The sequence below is a fragment of the Cucumis melo genome, chromosome 1 (genome assembly GCF_025177605.1).
Source record: "Cucumis melo cultivar AY chromosome 1, USDA_Cmelo_AY_1.0, whole genome shotgun sequence".
In the NCBI taxonomy this organism is placed as follows: Eukaryota; Viridiplantae; Streptophyta; class Magnoliopsida; order Cucurbitales; family Cucurbitaceae; genus Cucumis; species Cucumis melo.
Genome location: NC_066857.1, coordinates 5,996,968 through 6,016,441, shown reverse-complemented (window position 1 = coordinate 6,016,441; position 19,474 = coordinate 5,996,968). Strand labels below are relative to the sequence as shown.

Here is a 19,474-nt window from a genome sequence, read left to right as displayed (position 1 = left end):
TGATCCAAAATAGAGTGTATGAACTAAAGATACTAGCTATGGGATTAAATATTTCAAAAGGGTTTCTCAACGTAACAGTTTACGAAAGAATGAACCAATTGTAGACATTTCCTAAAATTTATGAAGGGAATGACTGGCATGTTTCGAGATCTTTTGTTCTAGGAGCGTCCATAGAATTTCAATAGATTCCATATAGGATGCGTGTAACAACATTTCACACTCAATTTATTTTACAATGTTTGAGCATAGAAAATAAAGATAAATTTGATATAGTACAGTAACGTGGTTACGTTTTACCCAAGATAATAACAACATTTTTAACAATAAAAAGTGAATTTACAAACTTTTCGTTGTTAATTTTAAAATGTGTTTAGCATACTGTCATAATAATAAGAATCAATATGTCAAAGGAAAAATCACAAGACATGTAACACAAAATATAGACAATCTTTGCTTGTTAAATTTCAAAACTTCCTACGCGAAATCTCTCTTTCCTTACCACGAACAATTTAACTTCAACAACAGTTTATTTCTTCAAGAAATGTGATAATATCTACATAAAACTAAACTATTCATTATTTTCAAGGTTGCAATATGGACTCTTTTTTTTTTTCTTTTTCTTTTATTCGTTTTACTATTTTAATGTCCTTCCCCTTCCTTTTTGCCTCACCAACTTAATAGTCTCAATTTATGCCAACGAAAGGTAACTTTACTCATTTCTTATTTTTCACAAACGTTTAAACAATAACGTCGAGAGTAAAAATTATAGTTTAAATATACACCATTCTTTACCAACACACGAGAAAACAACTTTTTTCTTTGCACAGACCCTATGTATATATATTCACTATTTCTATCACGTCCCAATCATACCAATACAAGACAAAAGGTATAAAGCCTCATATTCTTGTCTCTTCCTTTGTGTTTCAACCGACGCCTTGAAAATGGGCTCATCTCCAACACTTGCACTATCTTTGCTAATTTTCTTTTTATGTAACATACGTGCAATTCAAGGATCGATCTTCATCCAACCAGTAACTACAGTCGTAATCGTCAACCAAATTGAATACGGCATTCCTGTCACCGTTCACTGCAAATCCAAGAACGATGACTTAGGAGTCCATGTCCTTCCGCTTGGACAAGGCTACTCGTTCAAGTTCAGACCCAACCTCGTGGGGACGACATTGTTTTTCTGCAGCTTCACATGGACTGGACAACACCAAATCTACTGGTTCAATATCTTTGACGACAAAAGGGATGCAGGAAAATGCACCACATGCAGATGGATCATTCATGAATATAACATGTGCTTGCAAGACCCGAAAAACCCTGGCAAAGATATATGCTATAACTACGGAGATAAGGAGCCAAGAATTGTGTAATGAAATATTTTGACATTATATATTTTGCATGCAGTTGTTTCCAAGTGTTTAAATTCCATCTCAGTCAACTATAATGAAATGATATAAAAAAAAAGTATATAAGTTCGCTCCTTCGCTCGAACTCTCCCTCTTTTGTGTTAAAAAATAGGCAATATCTATTCTATAATTCGTTGATTTCATCGTGCTATTCACATTGATTGAAGACCCCGAAGAAATTAAATCATCTTATATATAATTGAATCATTAGTTTTGGTCTACAGTCGAACACCATTCTCTACAGTTAGGCACCCATGTTCGACCATTACCCAGAAATGAATGAGGTGTTTTTGTAATTCTTCTTTATCGTCAACTGAAAACCTCGAGGGTCGACATATCTAACAATTGAATCGATGTAGGTTTAAATATGAAAGGATACCAAACTCAAATTTCTTCATATATTGATCGTTACAACTGGTTATACGATTAAACCTGTGCTGCAAAACTCGAGGGTCAATATATGTAACGATTGAACCCACGTAGACTTAAATATTTGAGGATATACCAAACTCGAATTTCTTTATAGAACAATCATGAAGGGCGGTTTGGTACCTCTTCTACTTAGATCGATAAACATGTAACTAGAGATGTTTCTTGAAAAATGTGAAAATTTTCGACGGCTGGACAATATAAAGTTGTTCAAAAATCACTACAAACACTGTTACTTTATATATAGGTTTCAATGAAAAAGGTGACGAATATCATAAAATAGGAGACCACATTGATCCAAACTAGAGTGTATAAACTAAAGATACTAGCTATGGGATTAAATATTTCAAAAGGGTTTCTCAACGTAACAGTTTACGTGTAAACTCGATATTTTCTTGGTTTAATTTCTTTAAATGTGGAAAAAAAAAGAAAAAAAAATGGAAATTAAGTGTAAATATAAATATATATATTTATATATTAAATAGTTTTATTAAATTAATTAAAGAAAAGAAAGAAAAGAAAGGACAAAAAGAAGAAAAGGAGAAGAAAATTTCATTTTCTCTTTTCTTCTTCTTCTTCTCTTCCCTTCACCGCCAAGTTTGAAGACATCCAAGTTCTCTTTATTTTTTTTTTCTTTTTCCTTCTTCAATTTGCAGAGAACTTCTAAGAGAGAGTTTGGAAGAAGAAGAGAAATTTTACTAGAATTTTTAGGTTGAAGAAGAGGAGGAGAACTCAAGCAAAGTGTATCAATGGCTGAATTTTAGTTCATTCTGCACATCACTGGTTTTTAATTCGGTTTGAACTCTTCAAAAGGAATTAAGAGGTGAGATTTACATTTACTGAAAGTTAACTCATTTTTAAACAAACTTTATGAAGAACGTTGGAGCAAATTCGGATTTTCATTTGGTGCTTTTTGATGAAGAAAACAGGGCAGTTGGTTTTCAATCGAAATAAGGAGGTCTCTGGTTTTTCTTGTATTTCAGAGTGTATCGGTGGAGTTAGAATTTCTATTTGGTATGGTTGGAAAGCTTATTCAATTTACTACAACTATCATGAAGAAATTGTAAACCAAAAACGACTAAAAATTGGTTAAATTGTAGGAACAAGTTAAAGAGGTCGTGTGCGCGCGATTCTGGAAGTGGTTCTGTTTTGAGGGTTATATGTGTTTATGCACGGGGAATCAGATTTATATGTCTTCAGGTAAGTTTTAGAGGATCTCAAAATGAAGAGTTTGATATAAAGAGCACTCATTTTGGTTAAGTATTGAGAAAGTTATAGTTCTTTGAAGTTTATGTTAGAAATCTGGAAATTTTAGAGAATTGTTGAAATAGGATTTTATTTCTTAAGCTTTGTTTTCGTGAGCGTCATCTTTGGTGCGACATGTTATGTATATCTTTAGGAAACCAGAATGTTTAAGGTTTTAATACTCGGTTGGGTTGTTGGCAGGCCGAGAAAAATTAAACCGAGCTTATAGACCAAGGATCTAGCCCAAGACTGTGAGTGACAAAACCAACTTTGAAATATTTTCCATAACTGTTATTATGATTGAATGCGATAAATGTTTATTTACGAAGCCATGAAAGGTATTTGAATGTCATGACTATTTTCAAGTATACATTTGGAGACTAGATTTCTTAAAGAAATTTATGCTAGCACGTAGATATTAAATGTTTGGAAAGTATTTAAACCACAATATTTTAAGCAAAGCATGAATTAGTATGAAGTTTTGTTTTAAGAACTACAATTTTCCACGAAAGAGCTGAGTAAAGTTCGAGCTTTGTGTAAAATTTATAAGCAGGCATGTTTTAATATTTTATGATGATTTATGAAATTTTCATTAACTACATGACTGAGATCTTGAGCCTGAGGCTAGAGATTACCGTGTGCACACTGGTTAGATTTCGTTGTTGACGTTGAGTGTACTCCGTAACAACGATGCTGTCGTGAGTGCTGGGCGGGCCCCACTACGACAAAGACGATGGGAGTGCTGGGCGGGCCCCACTACATCGTAGTGCTTGTAAACGTTGTTGTACTAGGTGTACCCTACACAACGTAGATTCGTCATGTTAGTTAAAATGCTTCGATATACTTGATATGCCTTGCTAGATTTCAATGATGAACATGCTGAGTATTTAAGGAAGCTATTCTTACTATTACACATTTACATTTACGACTTGTATAAACAGATTTATATGTGTAAAGTTTTCACGTGCTCTTATCTTTAAATTCATAGTTTTAAACTGAGTCACTCACTGAGCTCCATAGCTCACCCTTTCCAAAATGTTTTACCCATTTTCCAGGTAGAGATCAACTTCCCGGTGCCTGATAGACTGCCTTAGTCTGCGGAAGCTTCATTATCGATTGCAAGTACGTGTTTTGAGTTGGGCATAAAGTCTGTTGTGTTGTGATGTATTCACACCCTTGTATGTTATAGATACTCCACAGTTTGTATAAGCTTTAGGAGCTGTAGTTGTGTAAATTTTGTTGGTTATATTTTGATTAAGGTGTCTTTAGGTTTACTCGTGAAATTGGTAAATTTTGAGGTACACTTCATGTATGTGTTTGACTGGTTGTGTTTGACTAGCCTAGGATCCGATGTGTTTTGTGGCATGTACAATAGTTTATATACTAGATTGGCAAGTTCATCACATGAAAGTTTTAAGCAGAGTCGACAGATACAGGTACAGAAAAGCGTTGTTTGTCGGCTTCACGCCATCTTCCGGTCTAAGGTAGCAGGTAGTCCGGGAGGGGGTGTGACAACTTGGTATCAGAGCAGTTTGCTCCATGGGAATTAAGGTAGAGCGGTTAGCTCTAAGAAGAAACTGGAAAGTAAATAATTGAACGTCAAGTTAGCTTAAAGGGAACTAGTGGAGTATGGTCTAGGTAAGGGTAGAAGTGAGTCCAATTATTATTAATACGTGAGTAGACATTTAGTATCATGCATTTGAGTTAAGTATTTATAGTATGTCTAATGTGTTGACATATTATAGGAGTCATGCCACCACGTACTGGTAGACGACGCCGGCAGAATCAGGACGGGATGCAAGGTCCTACCCAAGGTCCATCTGTAGGGGAATCTAGTACCCTAGGAGTTCGAGGTGGTGCAGGAAACGAGCAGTTTGCGAGAACAACACAGGAAATAGGAAGGACAGATAGAGAAGAGCCTAGTGATCCAGAAAAGGCATACGGAATTGAACGGCTGAAGAAGTTAGGGGCTACAGTGTTTGAAGGTTCCACAGATCCAGCTGATGCAGAGAACTGGTTGAATATGCTTGAAAAGTGTTTTGATGTGATGAATTGTCCTGAGGAGCGAAAGGTTAGATTGGCCACATTTTTGTTGCAAAAAGAGGCTGAAGGATGGTGGAAATCTATATTAGCAAGACGCAGTGATGCACGTGCTTTAGACTGGCAGACTTTTAGAGGCATATTCGAAGATAAGTATTATCCCAGCACATACTGCGAAGCCAAGAGGGATGAATTTCTGGGGTTGAAACAAGGATCGCTTTCAGTGGCTGAGTATGAGAGGAAGTATACCGAGCTTTCACGGTATGCTGACGTTATTATAGCTTCTGAGAGTGACAGGTGCCGAAGGTTTGAAAGAGGGTTGCGTTTTGAAATACGTACCCCAGTTACAGCCATTGCTAAGTGGACGAATTTCTCTCAGTTAGTGGAGACTGCCCTTCGTGTGGAGCAGAGTATAACAGAAGAGAAATAGGCAGTGGAGCTTAGTCGTGGGACTTCAACAGCTAGTGGATTTAGAGGCCGTGAGCAGCGGAGGTTCACGCCTGGGATAAATATTTCAAGCCGTCAATATTTTAAGAATCGCTCTGGAGGCCAAGCATCGAGGAACGTGAGTTATGGTAGTGTTTTTCAGAGACAGAGCCAGAGAATACCTAGTCAACCCATTAGATCAACAGTAAGATCGCAACCAGGTCAGGAGTCCATTGCTAGTACCGTCAGGCGAATACCATGCACGAGTTGTGGCAGGAACCATCGGGGTCAGTGTTTGATAGGTGCTGGTGTATGTTACCAGTGCGGACAGCCAGGACATTTCAAGAAAGATTGTCCACAGTTGAACATGACAGTTCAGAGAGATCAGGGAGTTGGGTCCTAGACAATTGAGCAATCGAGAGTTTCAGTGGTTCCAACAGAGGGCACCAGTGGTGCAAGGCAAAAAGGAGTTGTTGGAAGACCGAGGCAACAGGGAAAAGTCTATGCTATGACTCAACAAGAAGCAGAGGACGCACCAGACGTTATTACTGGTACGATTCTTATTTGTAATGTACCTGCAGATGTTTTATTTGATCCAGGTGCTACGCATTCCTTTGTTTCTAGTATATTTCTGACTAAGTTGAATAGGATGCTAGAGCCTTTATCTGAGGGGTTAGCTATATACACTCCAGTTGGTGACGTTTTACTTGTTAATGAGGTGTTACGTAATTGTGAAGTTTTAGTAGAAGGTATCAGTTTGCTAGTGGACTTGCTACCACTAGAGTTGCAGAGGTTAGATGTAATTTTGGGAATGGATTTCTTATTTGCTCATTATGCATCTATGGATTGTCATAGGAAGGAAGTGGTTTTCAGAAAACCAGGCTTTGCTGAAGTGGTTTTTAGAGGTATGAGGAAGGCTGTTTCTAGAAGTCTAATCTCAGTTTTGAAAGCTGAGAAATTACTGAGGAAGGGTTGCACAGCGTTTCTTGCACACATCGTAGTAGTGCAGAGAGAAAAACTAAAGCCAGAAGATGTTCCTGTGGTGAAAGAGTTTCTTGATGTATTTCCGGATGATCTGTCAGGTTTGCCACCTGATAGAGAGATTGAGTTCACCATTGAATTATTACCAGGAACAACACCTATTTCACAGGCCCCGTATAGAATGGCTCCAAGCGAGCTAAAAGAATTGAAGATGCAGTTACAGGAACTAGTTGACAAGGGATACATCAGGCCTAGTGTTTCGCCGTGGGGAGCACCAGTGCTTTTTGTGAAAAAGAAAGATGGTACCCTCAGATTATGTATTGACTATAGACAGTTAAACAAGGTTACAATACGTAACAAGTATCCTTTACCACGCATCGATGACTTATTTGATCAACTAAGGGGAGCAACGTTGTTCTCTAAGATTGACTTAAGGTCAGGATACCACTAGTTGAAGGTTAGAGAATCAGATATTGCTAAGACAGCATTTAGAACGAGGTATGGGCATTATGAGTTTCGAGTTATGCCATTCGGTTTAACGAATGCGCCAGCGGTTTTCATGGATCTCATGAACAGGATCTTCCATCGGTATTTAGATCAGTTTGTGATTGTGTTCATTGATGATATATTAGTTTACTCAGTTGACAGAGAATCTCATGAGGAACATCTGAGGATTGTTCTACAGACTCTACGTGAAAAACAGTTATACGCTAAGTTCAGCAAATGTGAGTTCTGGTTGGAACAGGTAGTATTTTTGGGGCATGTAGTTTCAGCAAAAAGAGTTAGTGTCGATCCACAAAAAGTAGAAGCGGTTGTCAATTGGGAAAGACCAATTAGTGCGACAGAAGTACGTAGTTTCCTGGGTTTGGCAGGATACTATAGGCGTTTTATTGAGGATTTCTCTCGATTGGCATTGCCTTTGACCGCTTTGACAAGGAAGAATGTTAAGTTTGAGTGGTCAGATAAATGCGAGCAAAGTTTTCAGGAATTGAAGAAAAGACTAGTTACAGCACCTATTTTGGCACTTCCTGTAACAGGGAAGGATTATGTGATTTATTGTGATGCTTCAAGGCTAGGATTAGGTTGTGTGCTTATGCAAAATGGGAATGTAATAGCTTATGCTTCAAGGCAGTTGAAGGAGCATGAGTGTAATTACCCTACCCATGATCTTGACCTAGCAGCAGTTGTTTTAGCACTAAAAATCTGGAGACACTATTTGTTCGGGGAAAAGTGCCATATTTTCACAGATCATAAAAGTCTGAAGTATATTTTTGATCAAAAAGAGCTAAATCTGAGACAAAGGCGATGGCTAGAACTGATTAAAGATTATGATTGTACTATAGAGTATCATCCAGGTAAGGCCAACGTAGTAGCAGATGCATTAAGTAGGAAGTCAAGACTTCCGAAGAGTGCCTTGTGTGGTATTCGAGTAGCTTTGTTGAATGAGTTAAGAGGTTCCAAGGCAGTAGTAACTATAGAGGATTCAGGAAGTCTCTTAGCTCAATTTCAGGTTCGGTCTTCTCTAGTAACTGAGATTGTAAGAAGACAGTCAGAAGACAGTAATTTACAGAAGAAGTTTGAGAAATCCAAGAAAGGCTTAGAGGTGGAGTTTGAGCTGAGAACAGATGGAGCCATTGTTAAACAAGGAAGATTATGTGTTCCGAATATCAGTGAGCTTAAGAATGCTATTCTAGAAGAAGCTCACAGTTCAGCTTACGCTATGCATCCAGGTAGCACCAAGATGTACAGAACTTTAAAGAAGACTTATTGGTGGTCTGGAATGAAGCAAGAGATAGCTGAATATGTTGATAGATGTTTGATTTGTCAACAGGTTAAACCAGTAAGACAGAGGCCAGGAGGATTTCTTAATCCTTTGCCAGTGCCAGAGTGGAAATGGGAGCATATTACTATGGATTTTCTATTTGGATTACCTCGTACATCCAGTGGACATGATGGTATATGGGTAATAGTAGACAGACTCACCAAGACGACACGATTTATACCGATTAAAATGACATCTACGTTAGACCAGCTAGCGAGATTATATGTTGATAAGATTGTGAGTCAGTATGGAGTACCAGTGTCCATAGTTTCAGATAGGGATCCGAGGTTTACTTCTAAATTTTGGCCTAGTTTACAGAAAGCAATGGGAACAGGGCTAAAGTTTAGTACATCATTTCATCCCCAAACAGATGGTCAGTCCGAGAGGACCATCCAAACTTTAGAGGACATGTTGAGAGCATGTGTCCTACAACTTAAAGGAAGTTGGGATACCCACTTGCCACTTATGGAGTTTGCTTATAATAATAACTATCAGTCTAGTATCGGTATGGCACCATATGAAGCCTTATACGGGAGACCATGCAGAACTCCTGTGTGCTGGAATGAAGTTGGAGAGCGGAAGTTAGTAGGTCCTGAGTTGGTTCAGATTACGACAAACAATATTAAGTTGATCAGAGAAAATCTGAGGAAAGCCCAAGATCGACAGAAAAGTTATGCGGATAAGCGACGAAGAAACCTAGAATTCCAAGTTGGAGATCAAGTTTTCTTGAAATTATCTCCATGGCGAGGTGTTATTCGTTTCGGAAGAAAAGGTAAGTTAAGTCCTAGATATATTGGGCCATATCAGATAACGGAACGAGTGGGACCAGCAGCGTATAGACTTGAGTTGCCAATAGAACTTGCACGAATACATGATGTTTTCCATGTATCCATGTTAAGAAAATATATACCAGATCCATCGCATGTGTTGCAAGATCAACCAGTTGAATTAAAAGAAGATTTGAGTTATGTTGAAGAACCAGTTCAGATTCTCGACAGAAAGGAACAAGTTTTGAGAAACAAAACGATTCCACTCATAAAAGTTTTGTGGATACATCATGGAGCGGAGGAGGCAACTTGGGAACCAGAATATCAGATGAAGAAGAGCTATCCGATACTTTTCAGTTAAGGACATTCTAAATTTCGAGGACGAAATTTTCTAAAGGGAAGGTAAGTTGTAAACTCGATATTTTCTTGGTTTAATTTCTTTAAATGTGGAAAAAAAAAAGAAAAAAAAATGGAAATTAAGTGTAAATATAAATATATATATTTATATATTAAATAGTTTTATTAAATTAATTAAAGAAAAGAAAGAAAAGAAAGGACAAAAAGAAGAAAAGGAGAAGAAAATTTCATTTTCTCTTTTCTTCTTCTTCTTCTCTTCCCTTCACCGCCAAGTTTGAAGACATCCAAGTTCTCTTTATTTTTTTTTTCTTTTTCCTTCTTCAATTTGCAGAGAACTTCTAAGAGAGAGTTTGGAAGAAGAAGAGAAATTTTACTAGAATTTTTAGGTTGAAGAAGAGGAGGAGAACTCAAGCAAAGTGTATCAATGGCTGAATTTTAGTTCATTCTGCACATCACTGGTTTTTAATTCGGTTTGAACTCTTCAAAAGGAATTAAGAGGTGAGATTTACATTTACTGAAATTTAACTCATTTTTAAACAAACTTTATGAAGAACGTTGGAGCAAATTCGGATTTTCATTTGGTGCTTTTTGATGAAGAAAACAGGGCAGTTGGTTTTCAATCGAAATAAGGAGGTCTCTGGTTTTTCTTGTATTTCAGAGTGTATCGGTGGAGTTAGAATTTCTATTTGGTATGGTTGGAAAGCTTATTCAATTTACTACAACTTTCATGAAGAAATTGTAAACCAAAAACGACTAAAAATTGGTTAAATTGTAGGAACAAGTTAAAGAGGTCGTGTGCGCGCGATTCTGGAAGTGGTTCTGTTTTGAGGGTTATATGTGTTTATGCACGGGGAATCAGATTTATATGTCTTCAGGTAAGTTTTAGAGGATCTCAAAATGAAGAGTTTGATATAAAGAACACTCATTTTGGTTAAGTATTGAGAAAGTTATAGTTCTTTGAAGTTTATGTTAGAAATCTGGAAATTTTAGAGAATTGTTGAAATAGGATTTTATTTCTTAAGCTTTGTTTTCGTGAGCGTCATCTTTGGTGCGACATGTTATGTATATCTTTACGAAACCAGAATGTTTAAGGTTTTAATACTCGGTTGGGTTGTTGGCAGGCCGAGAAAAATTAAACCGAGCTTATAGACCAAGGATCTAGCCCAAGACTGTGAGTGACAAAACCAACTTTGAAATATTTTCCATAACTGTTATTATGATTGAATGCGATAAATGTTTATTTACGAAGCCATGAAAGGTATTTGAATGTCATGACTATTTTCAAGTTTACATTTGGAGACTAGATTTCTTAAAGAAATTTATGCTAGCACGTAGATATTAAATGTTTGGAAAGTATTTAAACCACAATATTTTAAGCAAAGCATGAATTAGTATGAAGTTTTGTTTTAAGAACTACAATTTTCCACGAAAGAGCTGAGTAAAGTTCGAGCTTTGTGTAAAATTTATAAGCAGGCATGTTTTAATATTTTATGATGATTTATGAAATTTTCATTAACTACATGACTGAGATCTTGAGCCTGAGGCTAGAGATTACCGTGTGCACACTGGTTAGATTTCGTTGTTGACGTTGAGTGTACTCCGTAACAACGATGCTGTCGTGAGTGCTGGGCGGGCCCCACTACGACAAAGACGATGGGAGTGCTGGGCGGGCCCCACTACATCGTAGTGCTTGTAAACGTTGTTGTACTAGGTGTACCCTACACAACGTAGATTCGTCATGTTAGTTAAAATGCTTCGATATACTTGATATGCCTTGCTAGATTTCAATGATGAACATGCTGAGTATTTAAGGAAGCTATTCTTACTATTACACATTTACATTTACGACTTGTATAAACAGATTTATATGTGTAAAGTTTTCACGTGCTCTTATCTTTAAATTCATAGTTTTAAACTGAGTCACTCACTGAGCTCCATAGCTCACCCTTTCCAAAATGTTTTACCCATTTTCCAGGTAGAGATCAACTTCCCGGTGCCTGATAGACTGCCTTAGTCTGCGGAAGCTTCATTATCGATTGCCAGTACGTGTTTTGAGTTGGGCATAAAGTCTGTTGTGTTGTGATGTATTCACACCCTTGTATGTTATAGATACTCCACAGTTTGTATAAGCTTTAGGAGCTGTAGTTGTGTAAATTTTGTTGGTTATATTTTGATTAAGGTGTCTTTAGGTTTACTCGTGAAATTGGTAAATTTTGAGGTACACTTCATGTATGTGTTTGACTGGTTGTGTTTGACTAGCCTAGGATCCGATGTGTTTTGTGGCAAGTACAATAGTTTATATACTAGATTGGCAAGTTCATCACATGAAAGTTTTAAGCAGAGTCGACAGATACAGGTACAGAAAAGCGTTGTTTGTCGGCTTCACGCCATCTTCCGGTCTAAGGTAGCAGGTAGTCCGGGAGGGGGTGTGACATTACGAAAGAATGAACCAATTGTAGACATTTCCTAAAATTTATGAAGGGAATGACTGGCAAGTTTCGAGATCTTTTGTTCTAGGAGCGTCCATAGAATTTCAATAGATTCCATATAGGATGCGTGTAACAACATTTCACACTCAATTTATTTTACAATGTTTGAGCATAGAAAATAAAGATAAATTTGATATAGTACAGTAACGTGGTTACGTTTTACCCAAGATAATAACAACATTTTTAACAATAAAAAGTGAATTTACAAACGTTTCGTTGTTAATTTTAAAATGTGTTTAGCATACTGTCATAATAATAAGAATCAATATGTCAAAGGAAAAATCACAAGACATGTAACACAAAATATAGACAATCTTTGCTTGTTAAATTTCAAAACTTCCTACGCGAAATCTCTCTTTCCTTACCACGAACAATTTAACTTCAACAACAGTTTATTTCTTCAAGAAATGTGATAATATCTACATAAAACTAAACTATTCATTATTTTCAAGGTTGCAATATGGACTCGTTTTTTTTTTCTTTTTCTTTTATTCGTTTTACTGTTTTAATGTCCTTCCCCTTCCTTTTTGCCTCACCAACTTAATAGTCTCAATTTATGCCAACGAAAGGTAACTTTACTCATTTCTTATTTTTCACAAACGTTTAAACAATAACGTCGAGAGTAAAAATTATAGTTTAAATATACACCATTCTTTACCAACACACGAGAAAACAACTTTTTTCTTTGCACAGACCCTATGTATATATATTCACTATTTCTATCACGTCCCAATCATACCAATACAAGACAAAAGGTATAAAGCCTCATATTCTTGTCTTTTCCTTTGTGTTTCAACCGACGCCTTGAAAATGGGCTCATCTCCAACACTTGCACTATCTTTGCTAATTTTCTTTTTATGTAACATACGTGCAATTCAAGGATCGATCTTCATCCAACCAGTAACTACAGTCGTAATCGTCAACCAAATTGAATACGGCATTCCTGTCACCGTTCACTGCAAATCCAAGAACGATGACTTAGGAGTCCATGTCCTTCCGCTTGGACAAGGCTACTCGTTCAAGTTCAGACCCAACCTCGTGGGGACGACATTGTTTTTCTGCAGCTTCACATGGACTGGACAACACCAAATCTACTGGTTCAATATCTTTGACGACAAAAGGGATGCAGGAAAATGCACCACATGCAGATGGATCATTCATGAATATAGCATGTGCTTGCAAGACCTGAAAAACCCTGGCAAAGATATATGTTATAACTACGGAGATAAGGAGCCAAGCATTGTGTAATGAAATATTTTGACATTATATATTTTGCATGCAGTTGTTTCCAAGTGTTTAAATTCCATCTCAGTCAACTATAATGAAATGATATAAAAAAAAAGTATATAAGTTCGCTCCTTCGCTCGAACTCTCCCTCTTTTGTGTTAAAAAATAGGCAATATCTATTCTATAATTCGTTGATTTCATCGTGCTATTCACATTGATTGAAGACCCCGAAGAAATTAAATCATCTTATATATAATTGAATCATTAGTTTTGGTCTACAGTCGAACACCATTCTCTACAGTTAGGCACCCATGTTCGACCATTACCCAGAAATGAATGAGGTGTTTTTGTAACTCTGCTTTATCGTCAACTGAAAACCTCGAGGGTCGACATATCTAACAATTGAATCGATGTAGGTTTAAATATGAAAGGATACCAAACTCAAATTTCTTCATATATTGATCGTTACAACTGGTTATACGATTAAACCTGTGCTGCAAAACTCGAGGGTCAATATATGTAACGATTGAACCCACGTAGACTTAAATATTTGAGGATATACCAAACTCGAATTTCTTTATAGAACAATCATGAAGGGCGGTTTGGTACCTCTTCTACTTAGATCGATAAACATGTAACTAGAGATATTTCTTGAAAAATGTGAAAATTTTCGACGGCTGGACAATATAAAGTTGTTCAAAAATCACTACAAACACTGTTACTTTATATATAGGTTTCAATGAAAAAGGTGACGAATATCATAAAATAGGAGACCACATTGATCCAAACTAGAGTGTGTGAACTAAAGATACTAGCTATGGGATTAAATATTTCAAAAGGGTTTCTCAACGTAACAGTTTACGAAAGAATGAACCAATTGTAGACATTTCCTAAAATTTATGAAGGGAATGACTGGCAAGTTTCGAGATCTTTTGTTCTAGGAGCGTCCATAGAATTTCAATAGATTCCATATAGGATGCGTGTAACAACATTTCACACTCAATTTATTTTACAATGTTTGAGCATAGAAAATAAAGATAAATTTGATATAGTACAGTAACGTGGTTACGTTTTACCCAAGATAATAACAACATTTTTAACAATAAAAAGTGAATTTACAAACGTTTCGTTGTTAATTTTAAAATGTGTTTAGCATACTGTCATAATAATAAGAATCAATATGTCAAAGGAAAAATCACAAGACATGTAACACAAAATATAGACAATCTTTGCTTGTTAAATTTCAAAACTTCCTACGCGAAATCTCTCTTTCCTTACCACGAACAATTTAACTTCAACAACAGTTTATTTCTTCAAGAAATGTGATAATATCTACATAAAACTAAACTGATCATTATTTTCAAGGTTGCAATATGGACTCTTTTTTTTTCTTTTTCTTTTATTCGTTTTACTGTTTTAATGTCCTTCCCCTTCCTTTTTGCCTCACCAACTTAATAGTCTCAATTTATGCCAACGAAAGGTAACTTTACTCATTTCTTATTTTTCACAAACGTTTAAACAATAACGTCGAGAGTAAAAATTATAGTTTAAATATACACCATTCTTTACCAACACACGAGAAAACAACTTTTTTCTTTGCACAGACCCTATGTATATATATTCACTATTTCTATCACGTCCCAATCATACGAATACAAGACAAAAGGTATAAAGCCTCATATTCTTGTCTCTTCCTTTGTGTTTCAACCGACGCCTTGAAAATGGGCTCATCTCCAACACTTGCACTATCTTTGCTAATTTTCTTTTTATGTAACATACGTGCAATTCAAGGATCGATCTTCATCCAACCATGAAAGGGTTCTTAAAGGTAGCACCTATGAAAGGGTTCTTAAAGGTAGCACCTGTGAAAGGTAGCACCTATGAAAGGGATTAAATATTTCAAAAGGGTTCTTAAAGGTAGCACCTATGAAAGGTGTCTTGCGTTTTGAAAGGAGGGGAAAGTTGAGTCCCCGTTTTGTTGGGCCATTTGAGATTCTGGAGCAGATTGGCCCTGTAGCTTATCGCTTGGCGTTGCCTCCATCACTCTCGACAGTCCATAATGTGTTTCACGTCTCTATGTTGAGGAAGTACGTACCAGATCCATCCCACGTAGTGGATTACGAGCCACTAGAGATTGATGAAAACTTGAGCTATGTTGAACAACCTGTTGAGGTGCTTGCTAGAGAGGTGAAGACGTTGAGAAATAAAGAAATTCCCCTAGTTAAAGTATTATGGCGGAATCATCGGGTAGAAGAGGCTACATGGGAGCGTGAAGATGTCATGAGATCTCGTTATCCCGAGCTGTTCGAGAAATAAAACTTTCGAGGACGAAAGTTCCCTAAGGAGGGAAGAATGTAACGTTCCGAAATTTTTAAGGTAAAATTTTTTTTTCTCGTTTTATTTAAAGTGCAAATTGATATAATAATGATATAATATTGATTTTAATATTATTATTAATATTTATTTTAATTGTTATAATATTAATATTATAAATATTATTATAAATTAATATTATAGAAATAGTAATATTTCTAAAAGAATAAAATAAATTATTATTTATCTAATATTAATATTATAAATATATTATTATTATTACTTTATTATTATTATTATTATTTATATTTTTATATATATATTATTATTTAATTTAAATTATTAATATTATATATTATTTAAGATTTATATATATATATATATATATATATAATAAACTTTTAAAAAAAATAAAAACCCTAAAAACGCGCCGTCTCTCCTCTCTCCCCCCCCGAAAAATTTTTTCTTCTTCTTCTCCGTTCCGCCGCGCCACCGCCACCCGAACCACCCATTTCCTCTTCTTCCTCCATCGCTTTCTTCCTCGTTTCTGCATCGCCGCCGGTTCCTCCACCTCCGTCCGTGTGGTCGTCGTCTGCCTCGGCCACCGTCGTCCGCCGCGGCTCCCCTTCGTTTCGGATCTCCTCTCGGCTTCAATCGCCCGACGCCGCCGCACCACTCCGCTTCTCTTCCGCCTTCGTCTCCACCACCATCCCTCTCTTCTTCTCCGTCCCCGTTGTCGAACGCCTCTCAGCCTTCGTTTCGCCACCGCCGCCGTCGCCGGAAGAGAGAAAGTCCTCAAATCGTGCTGCCCATTTTCTTTCGTCCAGACCCGACCCGGTTCCAACTGACCCGAGCCGTTTCCGATCCGAGCCACACAATCCGGGTGAGCCGAGCCGAGCCCCAAGCCGAGCGAGCCGCGAGCCGAGTAAGCCGAGCCGAGCCGAGTCCAAGCCGAGCCGAGCCGAGCCGAGCCGAGCCAAGCCGAGCCGAGCCGAGCCGAGCCGAGCCGAGCCGAGTCCAAGTCGAGCCGAGCCAAGCCACCTAAGCCTTCCTTCCTCCACTTCGGTTCACGGTGAGTCTTCGGTAAGGATTGTTCTGATGTTTTCGCTAATGTTACCTCGTCCGATTTGAGTTTGAATGTTGAATTAAGGTATGGCCCTACTTTTCTCCCTTGAAGGTAGTGCAGAGTTGACGCTTAAGTTCTCGGGTTCCGCGGCAGACCTGGTTGGAGATAGCTTCCTTCCTTGGATAAGTCAACGGATGACCTTGTAAATCAACTGCTACTAAGGCCATCCACTAAAACCTTCGTGTTTCGTTTAGGTGGATCTGTTGAGCGTAGTTTTCGATCGAGGGGCATAACCGACTATCAGGTAAGGGTTTTCCTACTACTGGACCCCGAGTCCAGGCTAAAACCGTAGTAATCCACAGGGGATTACACGTTAGTGACTGTACTGAATATCTGTATGCGTGTTGACTGTTAAGTACTGAAATTATATTTTGTCTGATGAAAATATACTGTGACTACTGTTTGTGGATTGAAATTATATGTTAATGGACCTTAAAGTTACGGTGTAGTATGTATTAAACACTGGTCTGGATGTGGTTCATGGAGTTTGGACGGGGAAGGACAGTGAGTCCGGTTTTGGTTGGTTAGTCGATTGGACCTAGGGTTTCCCTATTGGTGTGTGAATCGGTAATGCATAAAGCAACTGAGGGTGTAGATGTAAACCTATACTATCTGACTGACAAAGCCTATGGCGGGACTGTAATATGAATGCCGTTGAGATGTGACTGATGTAGACAGTTTAGTAAGGGCTGAGGGGTAACGGTTAGCTTCATCTATGGGGTAGTGTGCCTTACGGATACGTGCATCCTTCGGGAGCACTAGACTGATACGTGCATCCTTCGGGAGCACTAGACTGATACGTGCATCCTTCGGGAGCACTAGACTGATATGTGCACCCTTCGGGAGCACTAGACTGATATGTGCATCCTTCGGGAGCACTAGACTGATATGTGTATCCTTCGGGAGCACTAGACTGATATGTGCATCCTTCGGAAGCACTAGACTGATATGTGCGTTCTACGGAACCACTAGACTGTTATGTAGGGTACCCCCGAATAGGAAGTTAACTGTTGTTCCCTAACGGGCCCAGTAGTGGGTCCCTTACTGGGTATGTTTATACTCACCCTTTCTCTTCTTTAACTTTTCAGGTAGGGGTACAGCGAGGGGCAGACCGACGAGAGGCAGGAAGGATACGTGAAGGCCATATGGACGCGTCTGGTTTTCTTTTCGCTTCCGCTATGTATTTTGTCAAGATATTTTGACTGTGATTTTGGACTGGTGACTTGACATTTTATTTTGTGATTTTCTTTTTTTGAATCATTTAAAAATAGGGCCCGAAACTTTCTTTTGTAAGGTTTATAATGTTTTAATGAATCGTATCTGGTCCGTTTTAAATTTTATGTTGAATGGTCGAGTTTTGGTATTTGGTAGTGACCTCAGCTTAGTCCGGAAAAGTTGGGTCGTTACAGTTGGTATCAGAGCCTAAGTTTTAGGTTCTGTAGACTGACTTATAATGTGAGTCTGTGTTTTGTGTCCTTATGGCTGAAACGATCCTTGCCGCTCGTCAGGTACGCTCTCATGAAAGTATATGTATAACTCTACATGCATTACCTTACCTAAGTTAAACTGCAAATTCAATTACCATTTGTGACTAAAGGAAATCGTTGGTGGTTGTTAGGAAAATGCCACCAAGGAGAGGTGCACGAAGGGGTGGCCGAGGAGGCCGAGGAAGGGGAGCAGGACGCGTTCAGCCTGAGGTGCAGCCTGTAGCCCAAGCCCCTGACCCGGCTGCGCCAGTTACTCATGCGGACCTAGCCGCCATGGAGCAGAGGTTTAGAGATATGATTATGCAAATGCGGGAGCAGCAGAAGCCTGCCTCGCCAACTCCGGCGCCGGCTCCAGCGCCAGCTTCAGCACCAATTCCTGCTCCAGCTCCGGCTCCGGTACCAGTTGCGCCCCAGTTTGTGCCGGATCAGTTGTCAGCAGAGGCTAAGCACCTGAGGGATTTCAGGAAGTATAATCCCACGACGTTTGATGGGTCTTTGGAGGACCCCACCAGAGCTCAGATGTGGCTATCGTCCTTGGAGACCATATTCCGTTACATGAAATGCCCTGAGGATCAGAATGTTCAGTGTGCTGTTTTTATGTTGACTGACAGAGGTACTGCATGGTGGGAGACTACAGAGAGGATGCTAGGTGGTGATGTGAGTCAGATCACGTGGCAGCAGTTCAAGGAGAGTTTCTATGCGAAATTCTTCTCTGCCAGTTTGAGAGATGCCAAGCGGCAGGAGTTTCTGAACTTAGAACAGGGTGACATGACAGTGGAGCAGTATGATGCGGAGTTTGACATGTTATCCCGCTTCGCTCCCGAGATGATAGCGACCGAGGCGGCCAGAGCTGATAAGTTTGTCAGAGGCCTCAGACTGGACATTCAGGGTTTGGTCCGAGCTTTCAGACCCGCTACTCATGCCGATGCACTGCGCCTGGCAGTGGATCTCAGTTTACAGGAGAGGGCCAACTCGTCTAAGACCGCTGGTAGAGGTTCGACATCGGGACAGAAGAGGAAGGCTGAGCAGCAGCCTGTTCCAGTGCCACAGCGGAATTTCAGACCAGGTGGTGAGTTTCGCAGCTTCCAGCAGAAACCTTTTGAGGCAGGGGAGGCTGCCAGAGGGAAGCCGTTGTGTACCACTTGTGGGAAGCACCATCTGGGCCGTTGCTTATTCGGGACCAGGACCTGCTTTAAGTGCAGGCAAGAGGGTCATACAGCTGATAGATGCCCGTTGAGACTCACGGGGATCGCGCAGAATCAGGGAGCAGGTGCTCCACATCAGGGGAGAGTCTTTGCTACCAACAGGACTGAGGCAGAGAGGGCGGGCACAGTAGTGACAGGTACG

At 38.8% G+C, this 19,474-nt stretch overlaps 2 protein-coding genes across 11 annotated transcripts in view; one reads left to right on the top strand and one right to left on the bottom strand.

Moving 5' to 3' along the window:
• The window catches only part of LOC127149832 (uncharacterized), a 50,300-nt gene that overhangs the window by 21,590 nt on the left and 9,236 nt on the right, over window positions 1–19,474 (bottom strand). The window lies entirely within an intron of this gene.
• Window positions 2,262–19,474, top strand: part of LOC127149831 (uncharacterized) — a gene marked incomplete at its 3' end in the record, with an annotated part of 66,683 nt that continues 49,470 nt past the window's right edge. Inside the window, exons 1-4 of the mRNA XM_051085904.1 lie at window positions 2,262–2,670; window positions 2,777–2,861; window positions 2,948–3,047; window positions 4,148–4,214. The remainder of the gene's footprint in view (window positions 2,671–2,776; window positions 2,862–2,947; window positions 3,048–4,147; window positions 4,215–19,474) is intronic.